The following is a 25,069-nucleotide window of genomic DNA, read 5'->3' on the forward strand; positions in this document are numbered from 1 at the left end:
TTAATGACTTTATTGTTTTAATCTGGTTTTCTGGTTTTTTTTTTATTATTTTCTGTTTTCTATTTCATCCCTTCCACTTACTTTGGGTTTAATTTGCATTATTTTAATCAGAAAAATCAATAAACAAAAACCAAATGTGTCATCCAAGAAACACTAAATTTTTTTTTTTCAGGTATTAGAATATGAAGTTTCAGTTGGAATAAAAGGTAGAGACTTCCCAAATCTTCAGCAGTTCAACTAAATAAAATAAGGTACTATTTGCTTTCCTATAGAAAAAAAAAATTGCTAGAGAAGTATTGCCACTGGTACAAGGGGCCATGAAAAATAATTTATTTTTCTTTCTCATGTCAATTAATATGCAGAATATTCTCAATATATCTCAGAAAAGTATTTTGCTTTTCTAAACTTAGGAAAAAAGAATGCCAGGGAATGTTTTTTATCACTTACCTCCTGAGAATATCTTGACAAAAACTGATGAACAATTGTGAAGTGCCCTGTGAGTATAGATGTGAAATATAATTGCTACTATGCTAATTAAGAATTCATCAAGAGTGTCAACATATTGACACTGAGAGTCTCCAATTTACCTAAGAATGATCACGCTATATAATTGAGATGCTATTGTCATTGTCATCCACAGCAACAAATGTTTATATAATGTTTGCCTATGCAGGGCACTGGGTTAATGAAGAGATCCCCTGCTCTCAAATAATTCATATTTTCTTTGGGTAATCTAAGGAATATAGAAAAAGAAGAGTGGTCTAGGTTATCAAAAGCTAAGTGTCAAATAAGTGGTGTAGAGTTTCCAGTGAAGATGAAATTTATTTTGACTTTAAAGGAAAAGTCCAACTGAAACAGGAAGAAAAGGCAAGAAAAGTAAATATATTCAGAGGGATCAGAGTAAGCAAATATGTGGAGAAAAGAATGCTTATAATGCATTTAAAATAAGCAGAACACTTATAGTTTGTGAAATGGAGAAGAAGAAAATAGCTAGAGAGATATCGTCAACCCCCTAAAGTCTGTTTTCTGTGAAATGGTTTGTGTGTGCTTTGCACATAATTGTTGGGTTCACAATTTTTTTGTTAGGGCACAGGGGTTACTGCACTAGTTTTACAGCAGAGAAAGCTGAGGCTCTGAAAAGCTATTGACTTGCCTAGATTCAGAGTCAAGACAGCAACTCCAGTCTTTCAACTCAACTCCAGGCCATAGTCAGATTGGCAAGGACCTGGGAAAATAACTTAGAGAAGTTTGGGTTTTATTGTGTGAGAGATGCAGGCACCCTGGAGGTTTGAAAGAATGAGGGAATACGCACAAAGAAGAGTTCCAGGAGGACAAGTCCAGGCAGAATTTTGTAAGATAAATTGAGAGGGGAAATGGAGGCAGAGAGAAAGTTGTGCAGCACCTCCAGTAAGAGGCACTCAAGTTAGAGTGGAAGCAGTGAGAATGGAAAGGAAAAGGTATAAAACACCTTGCCAATAACTTGGCAAGATATGGTTTCAACACATCTTTACAACATGGGCATGTTATAGATCTTAAATAAAAGGAAATGTCAGGAGGATTTTGTATGCATAGATATAAGCATGACAGAAAAGGAAGAAAAAAAAACTGATGAAAATATTTTAAGATTGAGTAATTGACAAAATGCCACATTGTGGAAATAGAGAAATCTGACTGGGATGGGCTGATTGGGGAAGAAAAGTAATATATTTGATTTTGGGTAAGTTGAGTTTGAAGAGCAGACAAGGCATCCAGGCAGAGATATTCAGCAGGGCACAGGAATCAATACAGTGCTGAGACTTACAAGGAACCATGAATGGAATATACAAGTGAAGGTCATGGTTAAGGCTCTTTTTGTAATTCTTCTATTATAGCTAATCCTTTTTAGAGGATTGGTTTTGTCTTCAATTGCTCCATAATTAAAGATAAGTCAAGTGGAATGTTTTGGAAAGGTGATAAAAAGTTTTGGAAAATCAGACCTATGAAGGAAGATTTTGCAACAATAACTGGAGCAGCCAACATTGATTTAATACTTTACGACAAAGAATTTCCATTTATTGAGTGCTTCCAGTGTACTTATTGGCTGCTTTTCCTATTCAGCCATATGTAACAGCATTGACAAATTGAGTAGGTAAAATGATGGAAGAGGCTTGTGACAATCATAGAGCTGGAAAGAACCCTGGAGATTAGACCAAACATTCATTTTAGAGACAAGGACATATGGTCCCAGGATGGTTAATTGATTTACTTTCTGAAGAATTTGAAAAACTGTACCTTGTTATTTTAAATTAATTGCAATCTTGTTTTACACCTTAAAGAAGGACCGTGCCCCCTGGCGAATCCCTTCTGGATGTGAGAGTGTATTTTGGAATTCCTTGGAGTAAGGATGAAAGGATGACCTTTTAGTAGAAGGTCAGTCTTTGGCCCGATAGCTACTCTTTGCAGTGGCTAGGATATTCCCAAGGATATGGTTTCTTCTGGTACACTGTATGCAACTATAGTGATCACACATTTCTGTGATTCTAAGTAATGAGAAATTTTCTCTAGACCCTCTACAGGTCAGAACCATGCAGCCTATTTTGAGCTATTTACACTACTTAAGCTTCTTTCCCCTTCCAGATTAACATTTCCCAGACTGATTTCAGCCCAGAAGAAAATCTTTATTTTTGGAAAGTTCTAAAGAAAATCTGTTCGCTATTTTTGAGTTTTCAGAGTGAGAAAAGTCAGTGTTTTATTGCTACTGAAAAAGAAGTACTTTGATGCTTTCGATACCCAGATAATTAAGAACTGTCTTTTCATGGAAAGTTCTAACTCAGCATGATTGCAGTTCTCAAAAAAAATCAGCCAGTATGCAGAATTCGACAATATTGGTCCTGTTTTAGTTTTCTATTGCTGTGTAACAAATTACCACAAAATTTGCTGCTGAAGCAACATGCATTTACTATCTCACAGTTTCCGTGCATGAGGCATTTGAACACAGCTTAGCTGAATCCTCTGCTTAGGCTTCTCAGCTGTAATCAAGGTGTCAGCTGAGGCTGTGGTTCTCATCTGGGAGGTCCTCTCCCATGTTCATTCAGGTTCCTGGCAGAATTCAGCTGAAGTGATTATACGACCAACACAATGTTTTCTTGTTAGCTGTTGGCCAGGGATCATTCTCAGCTCTTAGAGACTCCTGCCCTTCTCTCTAAGCAGCTCACAACATGGCTGTTTGCTTTCTTCCTTCAAAGTCAGCCAGGGAAGACTATTTTTGAAGGCTCACCTGACTGGGTCAGGCTCTGCCAGGGTAAGATCAACTCATTTGCAACTTTAGTAGCAATTGCAAGATCCTTTTGCCATATAATGTAATAGCCTCAGGAGACTGATATCTCATCCTATTCTCAGGCTCCCAGCGCCATCAAAGGGAAGGGATTATTCAAGAAGGAGGGTCACTGGATACCACCTTAGCAACCTGCCTACCACTACTCCTAAAATACAATTGCTTCAAATGAGTAAAAACTGTTATTGGATATTATTCTATCAAGTTCTCCATAAACTATTGGAGGCAGATTTGATTGCATAGCTGAAGCAAACCACAAACTTATCAGACCTCATGTTTCCCCTCTTTGTACTGCTATAAAAAATAAGAAAGCTATGACATTTCAAGAGATGCTTTTCTCCTTTTAGCTGTAATCCCTCTCTCGCTTCAGGTGCCATTTTAACACAGTATTTTTTTGCTTGTTTGTTTTAATGAAAATGTAGTTGGTTTACAATATTGTGTTAGTTTCAGATGCATAGCACAATGATTCAGTTATATATTAATATATGTTAAAAAGTTTTGTATATACATAACTTTTTCTTTTCAGATTCTTTTCCCTTACAGGTTAATACAAAATATTGGGTATAATTTCCTGAGTGCTACCATAGGTTCTTGTTTATTATCTATTTTATATACAATAGTGTGTGTATGTTAATCCCAACCTCCTAATTTATCCCTCACTCCCAGTCTTTTCTGCAGTGAGAGAAACAACTAAGAAGAGAATCTGTAAGGAGTTAAGTGACTTACATATTATTTTTCCATGAGTATTTTCCTTTTAAAGAGGAGCACATAGCCACAGCTGTGTTGCATTCAAAGTAATTCTTGATGATCGAATTTCATCCTTACCTCACTGTGAAGGGAGAGGACAAAAAGAAGAGTCCTTCTTGCTTATAATGCTGTCTGACCTCTGGGTAAATAGAGATGCTGAGCTGTAATGATGTGGATATCCTTCTAAATGAGAGGGGCCAGTCAAAGCCCAAAGACCACTCAAAGTGCCAGATACCACTTTCTATGAGAGTTGACCAAGAAGATAATTAAACCACATCCCCAGATAGTGGAGCTTTCTGATAATTAGAAATTGGCCTTTTCTGGAGTAAATTTTTCTTTATTCTATTTAAAATACATTGAAACAGTTTTCCTTGAGTTCACTTTTCCATGCCTCTACCAGCCTAAATCATGGTAAGATCCAAGGCCAGACTTGGAATGTGGACATGGCTTGCTCTAGCATGTTCTTAGGGTAAAGAGCCAAAGAATCCTCTCTGCTCTGTATAACTCAGCCTGGCTCACCTGTGCTCCATGTAAGGGCTTTATCACATAAATCCTTTTAGAAGTGAACTGTTGGGATCTGCCCAGAGTGAATTTTCTGCATAGCTTCCTGTCAAGTCTGCATCAGAGTTATCTGATTGAAGTCCCAACATTTTGGGAACTGATATCTTTCCATCTCTCTTTTCACCAGGGGCATGACTAAGACAGGCTTATTTTCCAAAGCTCACTTCAGGGAACATCTAGTGTATTTCTTGACTGGAATGCAGTATTTGAAACTTGAATTGCCTTGAACAATATCAGAAGTGTGGCTGTATGACTAATTTGTACACTTCCCTTAGTGGGGCTAGGGTTTGACTTTCACAACCCCCACTTGGAGGAACTTGTTTCAGAAGAATTGGTGGGCAAGGTTTCCGACCATTTTTTGTCTCTGTGTCTGGTGTGTTGAGATATTATTCTACTAGGAACCAATGTTTCTGCCCCTGTAACAGAGTATAAGTAGGGAGTTTCTGCCCACCACTTTCTGTTTTGGTTGACTCTACCTTTCAGTTAGGAGTTGCATTTTTGGTGGGGTGCAAGTAAAACCTTGCATGCCTGCTGCCTCTGGCATATCTGATGTTTGGAAGAGCCCTTGAAGCACAATATATGCTTCAGTTAGACTCAAATTTAAAGTTGAATATCCACCATATGTTAGGTATTGTGAGAGATACAGAGATAAATTGCATACACATCCCTGCCCTTGGGCACTTCCCCAATAGATTTTTTTTCCTCCCATAGCTCAGAGCAACTGTTGTAATTTTCTGGGGAAGAGAGCAGTCTGCTCCTCAGGCCCCATCTCTTTAAATTCTCTATCTGAATTAGATTTGCTAATCTCCTTTTCACAGATAAGGCTTGAGAGTTCAGCAGCCCTTTGCTAAATCGGGAATGACACTTAGCACTGAGTTAAACTTCACTTGTTTGTCTGTCTATCCCAGTAAACTATAAGCTTTTCTAGTTAAACATTCTGTATTCTCATTTCCATGTTGCCTTTAACGAGAATGCTAATGGGCACATGAAGGATATTTATGTGCCTTCATTTATATCATCATTGTTTTGTTATTGGTTCTAAATACCACTTCTGAACTCATTGTATATGTGACTCTAGATGTTTTGTAGCATGGACGGTTCTATTAGGAGAATCACTGTATAACATTTAGAGAATATGATCAACAAGGGGATACTTCATTTATACCAGAGAGTCTTTTTAATTTCTCATGCCAGTTTCAACCACCATATACATGGTATTGCTCTGTCATGGGTAAATTCTGTACCAGAACATGGCAGAAACAGAGAGTGCTAACTTGGATTTGTCTGTCCTTTGCCTAACATCTCCCCTTCCTCTTACCTCCCTCCATTGAAGGCAGGTCCATAGAAAGTCCAGGGATATCTGATTTAGCTCTTCTCATTTCCTTCAAGACCAGATTGCAAAAATTTCTATTATACCACCTACTTTACCTCCCCTTTTTCCTCCCACCCCCTAATTATAATACCATAAACCTTTAGAATATTTGCTACATTTCAGCATTCTTTTTTTTTCCTGGTATTTTCCAAAAGCAAGTGAAAGAGACAATGTATCCATCCTAATGTTTTCTTAACAAAATAGGTTAATTTCTACTTCTAAGGAACAGCCTCAAAATAGGTTAATTTCTAATTCTAAGGAACTCTTCACTGAACAGTTACAATCCCAGAAGGATTCTGGAGGATTTTCCCTAGGGTTTCCAAGCACATTCAATTCAATTCAACAAACATTTATTTAATTACTCACTTAATACCAGTCCCAGGGTTAGATCTGGAAAGGACAAGATGAATCAGTTGTTGTCTCTTCCTTTGTGATGCTCATAGCGTAGCTGGGAAGAATAGCATATGCAGTTAGTTATGAAAGAACATTGCAATGCAAGGTTATGCCCACATGTTTGGGCAATATTGAGCTACCATTCAGTGTGACTGGAGCATAGAGGACTTGAAGTAGTGGAAATTTGGAGTGGAGGAGAGTGGATATAGTTTAGGACAAGTTGTAAAAGGTCTTGAATGCCAAAATAAGTACTTGGGGTTTTGTTCTGCTGTATATGGGGAGACTTCTGAAGAAAAAGATTAGAGTTCTGTGATGCTTTGAGTCGGATGTGTTTTTTTAAAAATTGAAGTGAATTCTACACAACATAAAATTAATGACATATCTTAAAGCGCGCAATTCGGAGGCATTCACAGTATTGTACAACCAATGTTTCTCTGAAGTTTCAAAACTTTTTCTCTCTAGTTTCAAAACAGAAATATATCCATTAAGTAATCATTCCTCATTCCCCCTCCACTAATCTGCCTCCATGGACTTGCCTATTCTGGGTATTCATTTCACATGAAAGAAATTATATAATATGTGAACTTTGTATCTGGCTTCTTTCACTTAACATGGTGTTTTCATCTGATTTGTAGCATGTTTCAATGCTTCATTTCTTTTTATAACTGAATAATGTTCTGTTGCATGTATATACCACAATGTGTTTATCCAGTCATCTCTTGATAGGCGATTGAGTTTTTTTCACCCTTTGGCTATTGTGTATAATACTGCTATAAATATTTGTATAATAGTTTCTGCATGGACATATATTTTCATTTATCGTGAGTATATACCCAGCTACATGGATTACATAAGGTTGAAACTGCCAGTCTCCTTAAGTATACTTTCGCCTATTGGAAAATGGGCCAATAGGAATTCCCATTGTGGCTCAGTGGGTTAAGAATCCAACATAGTCTCCATGAGAATGTGGGTTCGATCCCTGGCCTCGCTCAGTGGGTTAAGGATCCAGTGTTGCCTTAAATGGAGAAGCAGGTCACAGACGTGGCTCAGATCCAGCACTGCCATGGCTGTGGTGTAGGCCTCAGCTACAGCTCTGATTCTACTGTGGGAAATCCCATATGCTGCAAGTGTGGCCCTAAAAAGAAATAAAAGAAAAAAAAAATGGAAAATGGGCTAATAAAATGGAAAACAGTGCTAAGGGATGGAGAGACAGACACTGAGTCTGATGACACTGGCCTCCTAAATCTAGCCATTCTTGAAATTCTATCCTTGGTATTTTACTTCCATGAATGACTAAATTCTCACCTTTCCTTAAGCAGCTTTATGTTAGATTTTGTCACTTATAGTCAAGTAAGTGTAGAATAGCACATACCTATACCTTTCCCCAAATATTCACCAGAAAAACACTTGAAAAAGAATCAATTTGTTATCGTTTCCTGATTATATCATGCTCTGGAGCCTTGACATATGCTCATTTTTCTACCAGGAATGCTCTTCCCTTATTTACCTGATTAATATTATGTATCCTTTTAAAACTAGTAAAAGCCTCAAGTGGTGTCCTAGAAATCCTTGCTAATATAGTTAAACATAGTTGGAGCTCCCCCGTAAGCTCTAATAACACCCATCTTCTTTTATCTGAGTTTCCTAGCTCCATAACTTCTGAGAAACAATGGGCAGTGAATATATTTATTTATCTTTGAATTCCTAGCACCCAGACCAGGGTCTGGGACGTAAGAGGCAATTTGTAATGTTTGTTAAATGAATGCATAAATACAACAGATAATCTGTACTCATCAAATTTTTATTAAGATCTCACAGTGCCCTAAATATATAATTACTTTCTCTGTGTCTAGCTGTTCTCCATTTTCCTTGTCTTAAATTTTAAAACATTCCTACAACAAGATACTTGAGGGGGGGACACAAATTGATGTGATGGTTTTAGCCAGTGTGGAATGCAGTTGCCTTCCTGCCTTCTGAACACTGATGTTGACCAAGGATGACACCCCTATATTCTCAGCATATCAGCCTTAGTATTTCTCTTTTCAGGTAGGTGTTTTTGAGTGAGAAGGCCAATGATGCATGATCTCCTTAGGCGGTTAGCATTTTTGAGCTTACTTTCCCATCCAACAACATCCCCATGCTTCCAGAGTTGCTCTCTGGTGTAATTCATAGTGGTGGACAGCTGGTGTTACTTTATTTCCTTGTTTAATCTTCTCAGTTCTAACCAATATCTTTGTAGCATCTTTTCTCTTAATATTTCAAAATTAATTTTAGCTTGCTTATTATAAGCACAACAAATGGCTTTCCTGTAAATTTTTGATACAAAGGATAGAACCTTTGCTTCAGACAGTAAACTCAGTTCTTCCACTAGTTTGCTGGATGACTTGAAAATCTCATGTCCTCAGTTTCTTTTTTTCTTTTTTCTTTTTCTTTTTTGTCTTTTTGTCTTTTTAGGGCCATGCCCTAAAAAAGTGGTACATGGAGTGGTACATGGAGGTTCCCAGGCTTGGGGTCCAATTGGAGCTGAAGCCACCAGCCTACGCCACAGCCACAACCTATGCCACTCCAGATCCAAGGAGCATCTGTAACCTACACCACAGCTCGTGGCAACACCAGATTCTTAACCCACTGAGCAAGGCCAGGAATCAAACCTGCGTCCTTATGGATGCTAGTCAGATTTGTTTCCACTGAGCCACCATGGGAACTCCATGGTCCTCAGTTTCTTCCCCTGAATTGCGATGGATCTGGATAAAAGAGCCTCTAAGGATCATTCTAGCTCTTAGATTCCAGAACATTCAATAGTCTTCAGATTCTTATTAAAGTTATTTATGTTAGTGGATAGTGGCAAAGATTTGGATTCTGAGTCCTTGGGTCCATGTTCCCAGATCATATGCACTGTGAATTGCAGAGAAAATAATGACATTAAAAAGAAATGGTTACTTTTTCTTTAAGAAAGCTTGTCTTTCCTTTTCCCCTTTTTGTTTTTGCTCTTTAAATAATATGTCGTGACCATTTTGGGGAATCCAAATAATATAACTGGGCCCTGTAATCTTCCTTATTTCTTAAAGGAAGTTAAACTGTATTTGGTGTCTAAAAGAGTGTTTATAATTAGGTTATACAGTCACATTGGGTTAAGTGATATACTAAATTACCCCCTAATTTCAGTGATTTAACAACACAGAAATCCATTTCTCACTTAGGTTGTAATCCAGCAAGAGGTAGCAGAGCTGGGAAATGAAGAAGAAGTAGAGAACTGGGACTGACTTCTTCTATTTTGTGGCTCCACCACATTTTGGGACCTTGGAGTCCTCCTCTTTCATCTCCACCAGCAAATGAGAAAAGAATCAGGTAAGGTGGAGAATTGTTTTTATGGCCATTCCTAGAAATATCAATTTGCTCCACGTTACAGTGATCAGAACTCAGTCTTATGACCCCACCCATGCAAGGTGGCCAAGAAACATAGTTTAACTGTATATTAAAGATGAAGTGAGGAGTTCCCATCGTGGCTCAGTGGTTAGCGAATCTGACTAGGAACCATGAGGTTGCAGGTTGGATCCCTCGCCTTGCTCCGTGGCTTGGGGATCCAGTATTGTCGTAAGCTGTGGTGTAGATTGCAGATGTGGCTTGGATCCCGAGTTGCTGTGGCTCTGGCATAGGCTGGTGGCTACAGCTCTGATTAGACCCCTAGCCTGGGAACCTCCATATGCTGCGGGAGCAGCCCTAGAAAAGGCAAAAAGACAAAAAAAACAAAAACAAAAACAAAGATGAAGCAGAAATGATTTACGTCATTCTGCTAGGTCATCCACATGTGGCAGAAATATGCACAGGATGATATATATGCAATATGACAGCCAGAGAGATTTACATTGTTACAGAGAGAGATTAAAAAAACTAATGAGATTGAATGTTCCTGAAGAGAGGCCAAGTGGTGACTTTGACCTCAGAGAAGGGACTCAATGCAATCTCTTTTGTTTAATAAGCAAGGAAATGATGACACTGGTAATCGAAGCGGACTGCTCAAAATCATCACAAATCAATTGCTTAGCTGAAACTAGGACTCCTAGGTCAATGTACTTCTTGGCATTCATGCAGTAGGGTCACAAACACCAGCATTCTTTGGAGAAAAGCCTACTTGGATCTGGTTGGAGACCAAAGTTAAGTCTATCAGTATTTCTTATTTTGCTTAGTGGTATAAAAACCTTTGAAGAAATTTTTCAGAATTCTTAAAAGTTACTGAATGTCTTAAGAGCACAGAGTGGAGTAGGCCTTTAATGTGAGACAGGAACAAGGAGAGACAGAGAGTCAGAGACAGAGGAGAAGCACTAAGAAAAAGCCAAGATCTACTAAAGAAATGCTCACTTGGGCTGCTAGTTTTGATGGCTTCTATAACATAAATTTTACTTTCAGTTTCTTTTGGTTTTTTAGTTCTAAAGAGACGTTGGCCCTGGCCGAGCATCGAAGAAGGTAAAGACTGTCTTTGGGCCTCTACCCCTCCTGTGATGTACATTTCCTACCATTCAAAGCTCCATTCGTGCCTACCGGGCTGCTCAACAGAGAGCAATGCCCTCATTTCCTTCCCTGGTCAGTTTAATCATTCCTTTCTCCACCCTCCAAAATTATTATAGTTATATATAAAGTGTTGATTCTATACAGTCAGTATCTCTTAATCTCACATATACAAGCTAAATTTTATTATACTAATTTTATAGATGAGAAAATTGAGACCAGTAGACAAAACTACCAATTATTGACTTCATAGGCTTTATGTATTTTTTTCACATTTTATACACCTTTGCAAATTACCATTTTATTATATCACTTTAAAATAAGACATGTCACTGTCGGAGTGGTTAAATAATTTTTCCAACATCTCTAAACTGGCAAGATGAAAAGCTGGATTTTAAACTTAGATCTATTTTCTTTCAAAACCTATGCTTTTCATGAGCTTAATAATGATGAGGATTTTATTATTTTAAAATCATTTTTACTGCTATTAATTTTTATTTCATAATCTCCCCATAGAAATAATTCTATGATAGGATTCTATGCTGGAATTTGTAGAGATGCAGTGCTTTAAACCTTATAAACAAATGTGGGAGTTCAGTTTGGATGCTCTCAGCTTCAAGTTAAAAAAAAGTGGTATAGACAACAAGTAAATAACAAGATATTTATTCTCTTTCTTAAGGTAAAACCCAGAAACAGAGGAATTCCAAAGCTGGTTAATTCAGCTGTTTAGTGACATTATCAAGGAGCCAGTATCCATCCATCTACTCTGTCATCTAGAGAAATTTGGTTTGAGGTGGTACCAGATGGCTCTTTCATTGTAGGAGGCAACATACAGAATCAGAAAATGAAACTACTAAACTTGTGTTCCTTTTTAGAAGTGAGAAAAACCTTCCCATATTCTCACAAACAGATTTCCCTTGACATCTCTTTAGCCAAAATTGTGTGACATGCCTATGTCTAAACTAATCACTTTCCAAGTGCAATGGAAATACCATGTTTGACTTAAACCAGTGAAGACTTAACCTCTATGGCTTTGGTGGCCCTTGAACAAAATAAGGATTCTATTAGGAAGAAGAATAGATGCCAGTGACTAGCAGGTAGGAATCAGGAGTGATGATCACACTCAGGAACCAGAACTTTGTGGGTTAGGAAGAGGTAGAAGCATTCAAGTTCAAAAGAGAGGTCCCTGCCTTTCCCATGAGCCCAGCCCTGGCATGAAACTTGTTATAGAAATAAAGACTGTCAGTGTTTGGGAAAGAATTTTCACATTGTTTTAGGGTGTTATTTTGAAATTACAAAAATTCCAAGTTGGTTGATGGAAAACCGTATGGAAACAAAAATTTAAATTCTAACTTATTAAGGATTGTTTGTGTTATTGTATTGTGGACTCGTGGATTCCAAATAATTTTAGAGGCATTTAGTTTAATCTCCTAATCCCTGTTATCATGTTTGGTTTCCTTCCATAGTGCCAACACATCTGTGTCAGGGGGCTCACATTTATAGTATATTCCCTTTCTCGTTAAAAAGTTATTTCTTATTTTACACTGAAATTGCTATAATGAATATAAAGCATATTATTTGCAGAGACACAAATGTGCTGGATAGGAAAAACAGGTTTTGGAATCAGACAGATTCCAATCTAAGATTGGCATCTCAGGTTTGCCAATGACTGGTTATGAGCTTGGGGCCAGACTCTCTAGATTCAAATTCCAGATATGCTATCTACCAGCTGTGTAACCTTAGGAAAGCACGTAACTCATCCCCCACACCCTTGCTACAGTTTTCCCTGTTGCACAATTAGTCCTCTAGTGGTATCTGCTTAAAAGGGTTAAGTGAGTCTATATATGTAATGCCTTAGTGCTGCTGGAGACAATAAATGTTGTTTAATATTAAAATTAGCTGTGGGGGGGATGGACTGGGGGTTTGGGATTGTCATACTGAGGGATATGGAATGATTGACCAACAGGAACCTGCTGTATAGATAGCACAGGTACCTCTCCCCAGTGTTCTGTGATTAATCTGTGTGGGAAAAGAATCTGAAAAAGAATGGATGCATGTACATGCTTAACAGAATCATTTTGTTGTACAGCAGAAATTATCACAACATTGTAAATCAACTGTATTTCAATAAAACTTTGAAAAATGAAAAAACTTAGCTGTGAGCACTTATGAAAATAATTTGAACTCTCTAAGACTCTGTAAAATTGATATAGCCATACATACCTCTGAGATTTGTTAAAGCAATTAAATGAGACCACGAATAGAGAGAACCCAAAAAGTTAGTCCTTCTTCTCACTTCTCTTTCCCAGTTCCTGCCTGGAACTAATTAGGTGCCTTTTATTTTTTTATTTTATTTTATTTTATTTTATTTTTTTGGCTTTTTGCCATTTCTTGGGCTGCTCCCGTGGCATGTAGAGGTTCCCAGGCTAGGGATCTAATTGGAGCTGTAGCTGCTGGCCTACGCCAGAGCCACAGCAACACAGGATCCGGATCTGAGGCGAATCTGCAACCTACACCACAGCTCACGGCAACCCCAGATCCTTAACTCACTGAGCAAGGCCAGGGATCGAACCCGCAACCTCATGATTCCTAGTCGGATTCGTTAACCACTGAGCTATGATGGGAACTCCATTAGGTGCCTTTTAAATATTGCCTGCTCCATTAGTTCCCTTTCCCCTATGAAGCTGTAGGGATGAAGTTCAGACAACTTCCCTGTGGATTCCACCTTTCTGCAGAAAGCAAGTCTGCTGTCCTCCAGGGCCAGGTCTCACTATCATTTGTATCTCTTATAAGCTTCTCAAGAGCAGTGCTAAATCTTATTCATCCTTTTACCTGCACAATTCCTGGAACAAAATCAGTGCTCAACATGTATTTACAAGTGAATTAAATTTTCTCGGTGACTTTCTGTAAGTACTGTACTCATGGTAAATGCCCAATAAGCTAGCTATAATAAAATTAGCCATTGATATCATTCTATAACTAATTCAATTGTTTGTGCAGGTAATGGGAAAGATGCCAGTGGGGAATAAAGCCTTTTCAATGTCTGCAGTATCTATTTCCTTTTCGCCCTACCAGAACTTGCGACGTTGACTTTTCCTCTCCCAAGTTGCGAATCATACCCCCAAAGACCAGCCAACACAGTGGACAGGGAGAACTAAATATCTCTAGGACCTACTTTCTGCTTTTCTTCTCACTGGCTGGGGCCATCCTTTTAATTCCTTGTGCAGATGGTGTTATTCAAATTGTATTTTAACTGGATTAACTCAAGTCAGTGTCTGATGACTGCTGCCCCAAAATGTGCTTGGCCCAAATCATTTATTTTTGCCCTTCAGATGGTAACCCGAGTGCCATAGGAAATACGGTATATGACACATTAAATCAACCTATCAGTCTGTTTAATCCCATCTTCTGTCCCTGTTGCTGACTCAAGGTAAGGATTGGAGCAGAGCTTGAGTTTCATGGCATAAATTTAAAATGGAAAAACAATCCTTTAAAACCCTTTACAGACTCACCATCATGGATTAATCTTAATGTTTCTTGGGTTTGTCAGGGAACATCATGGTCTTGTCCCTAGTTCATGGGATCAGGTTTGTGTCCTCACTATGGTCTCGTGGATGCTGACCTACTTCCAGTGTCCGACTTAGCAGACCTAAGAAGCCCATCTACACACTGGCCTACATGATAGCTGTTCTTGTCTTTGTATGACTCCTGCCCCCAATCTTTGATACACTTAAACACTAAATAACTTTTTCAGATCCTACCTTCCTAGGAAAGAGGCACATTTTTCACTCAGGACACATCTTCCTGATATAGGAAACACCTCTTTATCTAAAAAGCCAGAAATTCAGAAAGTTCACTAAATTATTCTTTAGGAACCAAGTGAAAAATCAGATGAGTTGACTTATACTTTTATTTTAACTGGGAATGGATGTCTGTACAAACAGCCTTTCTTATGACAATTTGGCAGCATGAATTCTGGTCAGGAAGAGGAGAATCATACAAATGTTTTTATTTCTCAGCCACCATCCTCACCAGCCCTCCCCTTTGCTGCCCTTTCTCTGAACCGAGGCTAGAGTTGATTGGGGCTTTGTTTTGTGCCTTGGGCAACAGTTTTGGGTCAGCTGAGGTCAGTGTTCATTTTATCTAAATCAGTTTGCCCTCCCTCAGTCTCAGTGGAAAAACTTCAACAAAAATACATTTACACATAAGACTTTGTTTTCACCAAGTTCTGAGTAGGCAAAGGAGGCCAGATCCTTATCCCTGGAGCCACTTAACCTCTTAATAATGTTTTATTAATACTTTTCAGAGACCCTCAACTTCAACATATTTAAATTGGCTCCTTTTCTTCTAATACTGACTCCAGAAGCTGTGTGGACTTTTGATATTTCCTGTAATTTTAATGTAGACATTGTATCAAATATATTGTAAGGAGGCAGTGTCACAGGCTAGAGAACATTCTATGGAGGACTGATGGTTGGGAAACTGGGTTCTAGTGCTGACTGTGCCATTAGGTGTGAACCTGGGCAAATTCCTAAACCCCAAGCTCCTCATCTGAGTAAACAGGGATTGAATAATATTTAAGCTTCCTTAGACTCCAAGAGTTAATGATTCAATTGATAGAAACTGGGTGGAAATTCAAGACCCATAAATAAATTAAAAAAGAGATACTGGATTTACTTTAGAACTCACAGATTTTATGTGGTTAGGAAGCAAGAAGTTCATCTTCTTGAGTTATGAAGACTAAGAGTGACCTTAAAGAACAATGGAGAGTGGAGTTCCCGTCATGGCGCAGTGGTTAACGAATCCAACTAGGAAACATGAGGTTTCGGGTTTGATCCCTGGCCTTGCTCAATGGGCTAAGGATCTGGGGTTGCCGTAAGCTGTGTTGTAGGTGGCAGATGCAGCTCTGATCCCGCGTTGCTGTGAGCTCCGATTAGACCTCTAGCCTGGGAACCTCCATGTGCCACGGAGAGAGAGAGGCCCTAGAAAGGGTTAAAAGACAAAAAAAAATAGAGAATGTTTAGCACTGCTTCTGAGTTGGAAGGCCATAGAGGTTTTCTCATCAAATCCATATCTTTTATAGAGGGGGGGAACTGAGGCTTGAAGAGAAGCAGTGACTAGACTAATAGTAGCTGAAAAAAAACACGGAGGATTTTCTCTTTCAGTGTTTTTATTTATACTGCCTTGACTATGCTACTACTCAGAGGTATTCTTTATAATAAATGTAGTTAGAATTATGTTTTAAATAATTCCAGCTTTAAAAAACTCTGTTGAAAGCAAACCCGCCAAGCCATTCTTTCTCTTCCCCGTTATAATCGTAACCATAAACCCAGAGACAAGGTGGCAGGTGATAAATAGTACATATGTCCTAGGTATTTGAACAGTTCAGAGGACTCTGAAATACTACCTTATGTGAAGACACATGAATTCACCTCTTTTATCCTTTTTGTTGGTTCTACATATACCAATTACCTAGTGTATGTAAGCCTGAAAAATATTTCTTACCATAATTTTCCAAAGACTACCTTTCCCCAAGGTATCTGGAGAGCTTATGTTCAAATTTATTTTGGAAAAAAATGAATAACAAGATTGTTGGATTGAGAAGTTTATATACTACATGAAAATATACAAAAGTATAGGCTTTTGTTTTGTATGCATATCCCCACCCACCACATTTTATCTGTTCATAACATGTCTCAGACAATAAAGGACAACTTATCAAATTTTAGCTTTAGAGTTTGTCACCAAGGAAATATCTACTCTGCCAAATAATTTCTTGTGTTCCCCACTTTTGAACTTGTGACAAATTCATTTGTCACACCCATGAATTTTTCAGGCAATTAGTATCTTTAAAAAAGCAAAATTCTAGTTTTAAATTGATAGTATTAATGAAAACATTTGATGAAATACATATTTTTATAACACTAGAATAGTTTTAAATGTTTTTACATTTTCCAAGTAATCGAGTTTTATTATGAACAACTATTATACCACCCCTGATAATACAGTGGTCACCCCAGAAGAGACTGACATGCACGAGGCCATTTGCCCCTGTGCTTAGATGCAGGCATTTGTATTTTTGTGGTCTTTATACTAATGATCTGTCACCTATCAGGTCCTCCATGGATAGCATGACAATTTTTTGTAGCTCCTCACTCACCTGAGAACACATTTCTTTTGGCTTTGAAGCTAGACGACCAAATGTGTTATACCTGTGGGAAGAATGAGAGAGAGAAGAATTGAGAGAGGTTTACAGGACTTTATTGCATGGAATTTTACTTCTCAAAGATCTCTTGTATTTACTTTAGCAATAACTACATTCTGGGAGGCATTTTCCCTAGGGCTTACAACCATATATTAGTTTCCTAAATAGAACTTTGGGTCAGTTTGTTTACATTCTCCTAAATAACAAAAACTTATTTACGTCATTCTTGGATCTAGATGAGTTATGAATTATGAATGAGTGTATAAATAATGAAGTAAACAGAATTCAGCCCTACACAGCACATTCCCCTACATTTCTGGGAGGCAGCATAGCATGAATGTTGACGAGAACAAGCTTCATAGCCAGAGAAGCTTAGGTTTGAGTCCAAGTTCACCCCTTTTAGCTCTATGACTTGAATAATCCATTTAATCTCTATTACTTGTTCACTTTTTTCCTTTTTTTGGAGTAATCAAGCATTTTTATTGCTTCCAATTTGCCCTCCTAATATGGCTATTTATACTTTTTCAAAAACAAATTTTTGGCGACTCTACAGAGATTAGAATATACATCTAAGACTGATATAAATTAGTAGTTTTATTACTTTACTGAGAAGTCAAAGACCTTACTTAGCATACTTTAACAATCTTTAGCCTTTACTCCTTTATGTTACCGATGTTATGGTCCTATATGTATTATACATTTTTTTAACTTTTAATGATTTTTATTTTTTCCATTATAGATGGTTTACAGTGCTGTCAATTTTCTTTGTACAGCAAAGTGACCCAGTCTCACACACACACACACACACACACACACACATACACACAAACATACATTCTTTTTCTCATATTATCCTCCATCATGCTCCATCACAAGTGGCTAGATATAGTTCCCTGTTCTATACAGCAGGATCTCATTGCTTATCCATTCCAAATGCAATAGTTTGCATCTATTAACCCCATGCTCCTGGTCCATCCCACTCCCCCCACTCCTCTTTGGCAACCACAAGTCTGTTCTCCAAGTCCATGAGTTTCTTTTCCATGGAAAGTTTCATTTGTGCCATATATTAGATTCCAGATATAAGTGATATCATATGGTCTTTCTCTTTCTGACTTACTTCACTTAGTATTATATATTTTTTAAACTCTCCAAGATGTTTATTGTTATTGAATACATGTTATATTCACCCACATATTTCCCTTTTGTATGCCTCTTCATTCCTTTGTGCATTTCCACACATATCTGGGACTATATTTCTTTGTCCCAAATAACTTATTTAATATTTATATTTGATTTTGGGGCCATACCTGAGACATTTGGAAGTTCTCAGGCTAGGGACTGAATCAGAGCTACAGCTGTCAGTCACAGCTACAGCCACAGCAATACAGGATCCAAGCCGCATCCCAACCTATACCATAGCTCACGGCAATGCCGGATCCTTTAACCCACTGAGCGAGGCCAAGGATTGAACTTGCATTATCATGGATACTAGTCGGGTTCTTCACCACTGAGCCATGATGGGAACTCCTAATATATATTTTCATGCTATGTCTTGGCGATAAATAATATAAAGGTGAGGCAGGAGATAAGTCCAAATGATTTCATTTCATCTTCATTTTTGAAAGGTTTATTCACTGGGCATAGGGTTCTAGATTAGCAGTTATTTTCTTTCAGTGTTTTATAAGTGGCACCCATTATTTTGGTGAGAAGTCAATTGTTAGTTTTGTTGTTGCTTCTTAAAAAGTATTGTCTTTATTTTCTGGCTACTTTGAAGATTTTCTCTTAATCTCCGATTTGCAAGAGTGTTTTTTTTTTTTTAATTTTTTTTTTTTTTTGTCTTTTTTGTTGTTGTTGTTGTTGTTGCTATTTCTTGGGCCGCTCCCGCGGCATATGGAGGTTCCCAGGCTAGGGGTCCAATCGGAGCTGTAGCCACCGGCCTACGCCACAACCACAGCAACGCGGGATCCGAGCCGCGTCTGCAAACTACACCACAGCTCACGGCAACGCCGGATCATTAACCCACTGAGCAAGGGCAGGGACCGAACCCGCAACCTCATGGTTCCTAGTCGGATTCGTTAACCACTGAGCCACGACGGGAATTCCTGCAAGAGTTTTAATAAGCTATGTCCTCCCCCCACCGTGTGTGTCTGTGTGTATGTGTGTGTGTTTACTCTGCTTGGGCTCTGAAGTGGTTCTTGAAAGAGTGCTTTCAATATTGCCACTGAGTGTCTTTCAAATCTTGTCCTTTTGGAGTTCCCATCGTGGCTCAGTGGTTAACGAATCCGACTAGGAACCATGAGGTTGTGGGTTCGATCCCTGGCCTCGCTCAGTGGGTTAAGGATCCGGCGTTGCCAGGAGCTGTGGTTTAAATTGCAGATGTGGCTTGGATCCAGAGTTGCTGTGGCTCTGGCGTAGGCCAGTGGCTACAGCTCCGATTGGACCCCTAGCCTGGGATTTTCCATATGCCGTGGGAGCAGCCCAAAAAAATCACAAAAAAGGACAAAAAAAAAAAAAAAAAAAAAAAAAAAAAAAACTTGTCCTTTTAAGTAGATTCTCCATTTCGTACACAGATATCTACCCAAAATACAAACGTAATCATGTTCTTATTCTTCAAATCTTCTAAATCTATATTAAGAGAAAGCCCAGGCTTCCTATTCCAGTCTGTAAGATGAAACTAATTGACCTCCACCTACATTTACATCCTTCTTTCCTTCTCCTTCCTGAATCTAACCTCCCCTGGACCATAATCAGGTAAATATTTTAACTTCCCTCTACAAATTTTCACAACCAAGTCTTTGCTTTTGCTGTTACTTTGTCTGGAATAACCTCCATTTATCTCTACCCACACACATCTTCATCCAGATAAAGCCCCTCTCCTCCCATTCTTCAAAATTTATTTTACCATCTCTTCCAGGAAACTTCTCTGTGGCTCCAGCCTGGAAGGTACAGAGACTCCACTGTTTCTCTTCCTGCTCAATTACACCATTGTCTTTTGAGGTAATATCCTTCTTACTGAACACACTAGATATTAAGCTACTTAGAAGTTAAAACCAGAGGTTACTCATCTTTAATGACCAGTGCCTGTGACATTATAAACAAATATTTGTGGAATAAGTTAAATAAAGTAAAAATGTGTAGGCTTCCGTGAATATATTTTTTTCCTCAACACTTAGGGCACTCTTATGTGAGCCAGGCACTGCCCTAAGTGCTTTATACTCATGTTCTTTACCTTCTACACCAATCTTACGAGGTATAATTATGCCCATTTTACAGATGAGGAGATTAAGTTCAGAGAAGTTACACTCTTTGCTCAAAATTGTACAGATCGTTAAGCGACAAAGCTAAGTTTCAAATCTAAGCTTGTGTACCTCCAGAACAAAAAGTCTTTTCTGTAAAAATAGGGACTGACTGACACTCTCAATTGCTAATTTCTGATATTTTGACCTCCTTTCCAGCCCTACCAATAATTCCTTAGGTTCAAAGACTAATTACTGCTTTATTACTAATACAAGGCTCACTCTGGGCCATGGTACTTCTCATTAAATACCTATCAAATTATTTTCTAAAATGAAAAAATAAAAATTTTACCATGCCTAAATTTAGCAGGCTTATTTCTGAGTCATCCAATATCCTTGGGGCATTATGAGAATTAACATAAAGAAATGTTAATTCAAATTCCCCTCAAGATCTAGATGGGAATTAGACTCACAGAGACAGAACTTTACTATTTTAGGCCATTTGTGTAGGATGTTTTAAGTAAAGTCTTCAGGCTTCTTATTGAACATAATAATGTGTATTCTATAGGTAGGAAAGAACAAAAATACTCAGCATGGTGGTCTCCCTTTTATCAAGGGATACTATGGACACAAACCTCTTCCCACAAGTCCACTGTGGTTTGAAGGAGTTAAAGAATCTTCCAAATGAAACTGATTTGCAACCAGAGTGCCAAGGAGCCCCAAGAGGCTGCTGAATCCCAGGGAAGCATTTCCTTCCTCCTGGCATTGCATTTTGCATCATTGCATCCAGTGATCTCTCAGAGGACTTAGTGTTGAATGGGAACTCACATCACTGGAAAGCATATTCATGATATGTATGATGTGCCTCTGTGGCTCAGCAGGGACAATGACACTCTGTTCTTGGGTGGCCTTTTGAATGCTGTCTCATCCTGCTGTCTGGAAACACATTCCTTGGTTTCCACTCGAAGGGGGATGAAGGTGGGTGAGGCTACTGCATGATACCCTTCACATTCACCCTTGTCTTCATAGGTTATCCTTCCATATTCAGTTGCTTTCAGTTCTAGCTCCAGCTTCCCTGGAGTATTACTCACCTCACCTAGAAAGACAGGAGATGAAAGCCACAGGTGGGAACTGCTGTATGTCAGTAAGGGGTACAGCTTTCCATCACCAGGAATAGAAATAAAGGTGCTTTACACATGGAGAGACGCTATGCAAACATAAAACATCATTGTATTATGCATTATTATTTGAAGGGTTAATGCTGAATTGCAAAGAAAAGACCCATGGATGGCTGGAATGATGAGACAAAATGAACCATACAAGTTAGCACAGTTAATTTAACAGGTGTTAAGAGAATTCGTAAATTGTATCTGAAACTAAAGGGAATAGGAATAAAAATTAGTTTGGAAGGTTAGGAAGAATGTCTTTTGATTTTTACTGGTTAGAGACATACTCATAGGGATACTAAAATTTGCACAATAGGATGTATTTTTTAAAGCACTTAAACCTATCCCTCATCTGATTTGATCCACACAGTAAAGGAAGAGGATTGAAATATAACCTTCTTGTCCAGATGAGGAAGGAGATATCTAGGTATTATTCCCTTGTCCATTTCCTATTGTTCACAGGGAGTCAGAGTGAAGCTGAGATTTGAGACTTGCTCTTCTAGTTCCACATCTTTAGTCTTTTTAATACCCAGGAGAATCATGATCTAAAATCCTCCAGCATACTTACAATATGATTTTATTATCAAATCAGTTTCTTCCCACTATGCTACACCTTATACAAAAGTGGAAGTGGGGTGTAGTCGGGGAAGTTGTGCAGGCTTGAGAGACATTTGCAATTGCTTGGAATTCAGAGTCACATAAAGTCAGCCTTGGGATTGTATTTAACCTCAAGTCATGCTTGAGAGTGTGATTATGGGAACATCCCAATGACCTGAACTACAGATTTCCACAGAGGCTAATGCTACCCCATAATTCAGCCTTACCCTTCGCAGTGCTGGAGCAGATTTTGTCAGCAAGTGTGCTTTGGGCACTACGCTAGGCACCCTTGGGAATAGAATAGAAGGTCACTACAAGAACTTTGCTCCCCAAAGCCTGTAATCTAGACAAAATACGCACACCCACCCACACACACATACACACACAATTTCAGAGAAAGGGGAGCCCAGTGAGAGCAAAGGTAGCTGGCAAGAAGCTGCGGGAAGGAGATGTCATTTAAAACAAGATGACTCTAGATGAGAAATTAAATACACTGAGGGAAAGGCATGTATTTTTAAGCAGAGGGACAACATGAGCGAAAGCTTTGAGACAGGAATGGCTAGGGTCTGTATGTGAGACGGTGAAGAAGCCATCTTGCCTGGCTAGGAGGGAACGCCATTCATACAATCTCCATTTAGAAGGAGAAACACTGACGACCCGGCCAAACCGGAGGCAGGAGCAGGGAGAAGAGGGATAGCTTTGGTGATGGCCTAGCAGGAACTCCATCCCCTCCTAGCTGTACTTGTGATGTTAGCCATGAAGATCCTCAGAGTGGTGGGCTGTCCACACTCAGGGTGGATGCGATTTTTATAAGAGGGGGAGGTGTAAGGAGGTAGTTGAGGGAATAAGGAAGGCTTTGGGGTTGGGTCAGTGTAGGTTTCTACCAAAGACATTGCCCCACGGGAAAAGGTTTGCCACAAGACCAACCTCTTTCCTTGTCTTTACAGGTCTGATTCCTGCCAACGATCTTCCTTTGGGAGATTTGCCATTTTCTCTCCCTTTTCCCACTTGGTACTTTTTCTTCGTATGGTGGATTTTGTATTTTTAGCCTAGGCAGTTGCTGTGGCAACCACTAGAGCTGAACATTTTGTTTCCCAAGAACAAATGCATGTTTAAATATTCAAACAATTTTCCGTTGTTCAAAGGAACTGAGATTTCAAGCATATTATTCAGACCATATGAGGGAAACTGAATTTTCTCTCCTTTATTTTAAGGATTCCCACAGTGTTCACGCATTTCCAGGTCAAGATTAATGTTTACATCTAATGAGGTAAGCCCTGTCAGAAAGGAGAAAAAGGAATGTGTTACGATGTTTCACTCCTCTCCACAACGTTTTGTGGAAGATCTTAACCATGATCACTCCAGACAACAAGGGCAGGGCCTAATTTCCTCCCCTATTTGGGAGGTACTCATCTCCAGTCCTTCAATAAAGAGGTGCCATCCTTCCTATATATAACTTACCCCAGCCAATTTTGGCATCAAGAAATGGCTTTGGTCCCATTTTTTGACCTTTCCTTACATTAAAGAAATTGTAGAAACTGCATTTATTATGTCTGAGAATGCTTTCTTCTTTAACAATATTGTGTGTATATTTTATAGATTGTAGATTGCAAACATGTCTCCATTTTAGTATCTAAGATTCTGAAGCTTATCCCAGCCTCCAGATTCCTCTCAAGTACATTGGAGCATGAGAATGGATCTCCCACACATCTGTACAAGGAGCTCTTAACCTTAGGTCCATGAACTTGAATGGGAAAATATTACACTGTTTTTTTTTTTTTTTTTAACTTCTGAGGTGTATCGTTTTGTTCCATTATGATTATAGGTAATAAACCATAAGTCACCACTAGACACCCCCTTACAATACAATTATTGAAGAATTATGTCAACTTTTGCACACACTTGTCACTACCTTGAAACTGTGATAGTTATTAGATAGCCAGTATAGCCCAATATTGTTACTTCTTGAGCTAATAAAGAATATATATATTTACTCATAACATAAATATAATTTTTTAGTATTTTGAGAACTGTTTTTAGATTGCTTTCCTTTGAAATGAATTATATTTTATTTTATTCATTTAAAAATATTATTCTTTTTCAGAGTTCCCATCATGGGGCAGAGGTTAACGAATCCGACTAGGAACCATGAAGTTGTGGGTTTGATCCCTGGCCTTGCTCAGTGGGTTAAGGATCCGGCATTGCTGTGAGCTGTGGTGTAGATTGCAGACGCGGCTCGGATCCCGCGTTGCTGTGGCTCTAGCATAGGCCGGTGGCTACAGCTCTGATTGGACCCCTAGCCTGGGAACCTCCATATGCCAAAGGAGCGGCCCTAGAAAAGGCAAAAAAGACCAAAAAAATAATAAAAATAAAAATATTATTCTTTTTCAAGGAAAGTTTTGTCCAGATATATGCCCAAGTATGGGATTGCTGGGGTTAATAGATTCACACTATTGCCTTTGGAATGGATAGGCAATGAGATCCTGCTGTGTGGCACTGGAAACTGCATCTAGTCATTTATGATAGAGAATGATAATGTGAGAAAAAAAATTTATACACATATGTGTAATTGGGTCACCATGCTGTACAGTAGCAAATTGACAAAACACTGTAAACCAGCTATAATGAAAAAAATAGAAATCATAAAAAAATTAAAAAAATAAAAATATTATTCTGACAAGGAGGTCTGTAGGTTTTCCAGGTTGCCAAAGGGGTCCATGGTACAAGAAAGTTTAACAAGTTCTGACTTCCATGTTTCCACTCCAATGTTACTATCTGTGAATCTAAAACTAGGAGTCCCTTAAGGAAGACATTTGACCTATACCATTCATTTTATTTATTCAACATTAAGCCATGCTTCTTAGTAGCATGATTTGGACCTTGTCAAAAAAAAAGCCCTGGTTCTTTTTGAAAACAGCTAGTCTTTTTGAAAGAGTTGTTAGTGTTGATTCACTACCACCTGGTACACTTCTT

General features: G+C 38.5%; 1 long non-coding RNA gene across 11 annotated transcripts in view; it reads left to right on the forward strand.

Moving 5' to 3' along the window:
• LOC110260299 (uncharacterized) overlaps positions 1–24,334 on the forward strand; it is a 50,906-nt gene extending 26,572 nt beyond the window's left edge. For 2 of the 11 annotated variants that reach the window (XR_014843899.1, XR_014843900.1), the window contains exons 3-6: positions 173–251; positions 9,587–9,734; positions 10,812–10,850; positions 11,572–13,043. This is a non-coding gene — a long non-coding RNA (uncharacterized LOC110260299). Of the gene's footprint in view, positions 1–172; positions 252–9,586; positions 9,735–10,811; positions 10,968–11,571; positions 13,044–20,011; positions 20,095–23,043; positions 23,640–24,200 lie in introns of those variants that run through there. The other 9 variants (XR_014843895.1, XR_014843896.1, XR_002343343.2 and 6 more) reach the window with 6 other exon arrangements.
• The last annotated feature ends 735 nt before the right edge of the window (positions 24,335–25,069 follow it).

The sequence above is a fragment of the Sus scrofa genome, chromosome 4, assembly GCF_054392235.1.
Source record: "Sus scrofa isolate SSC_HxYL_T2T_F1_AM1 chromosome 4, Sscrofa_HxYL_maternal_Yorkshire_Landrace_v2.0, whole genome shotgun sequence".
Lineage (NCBI taxonomy): Eukaryota > Metazoa > Chordata > Mammalia > Artiodactyla > Suidae > Sus > Sus scrofa.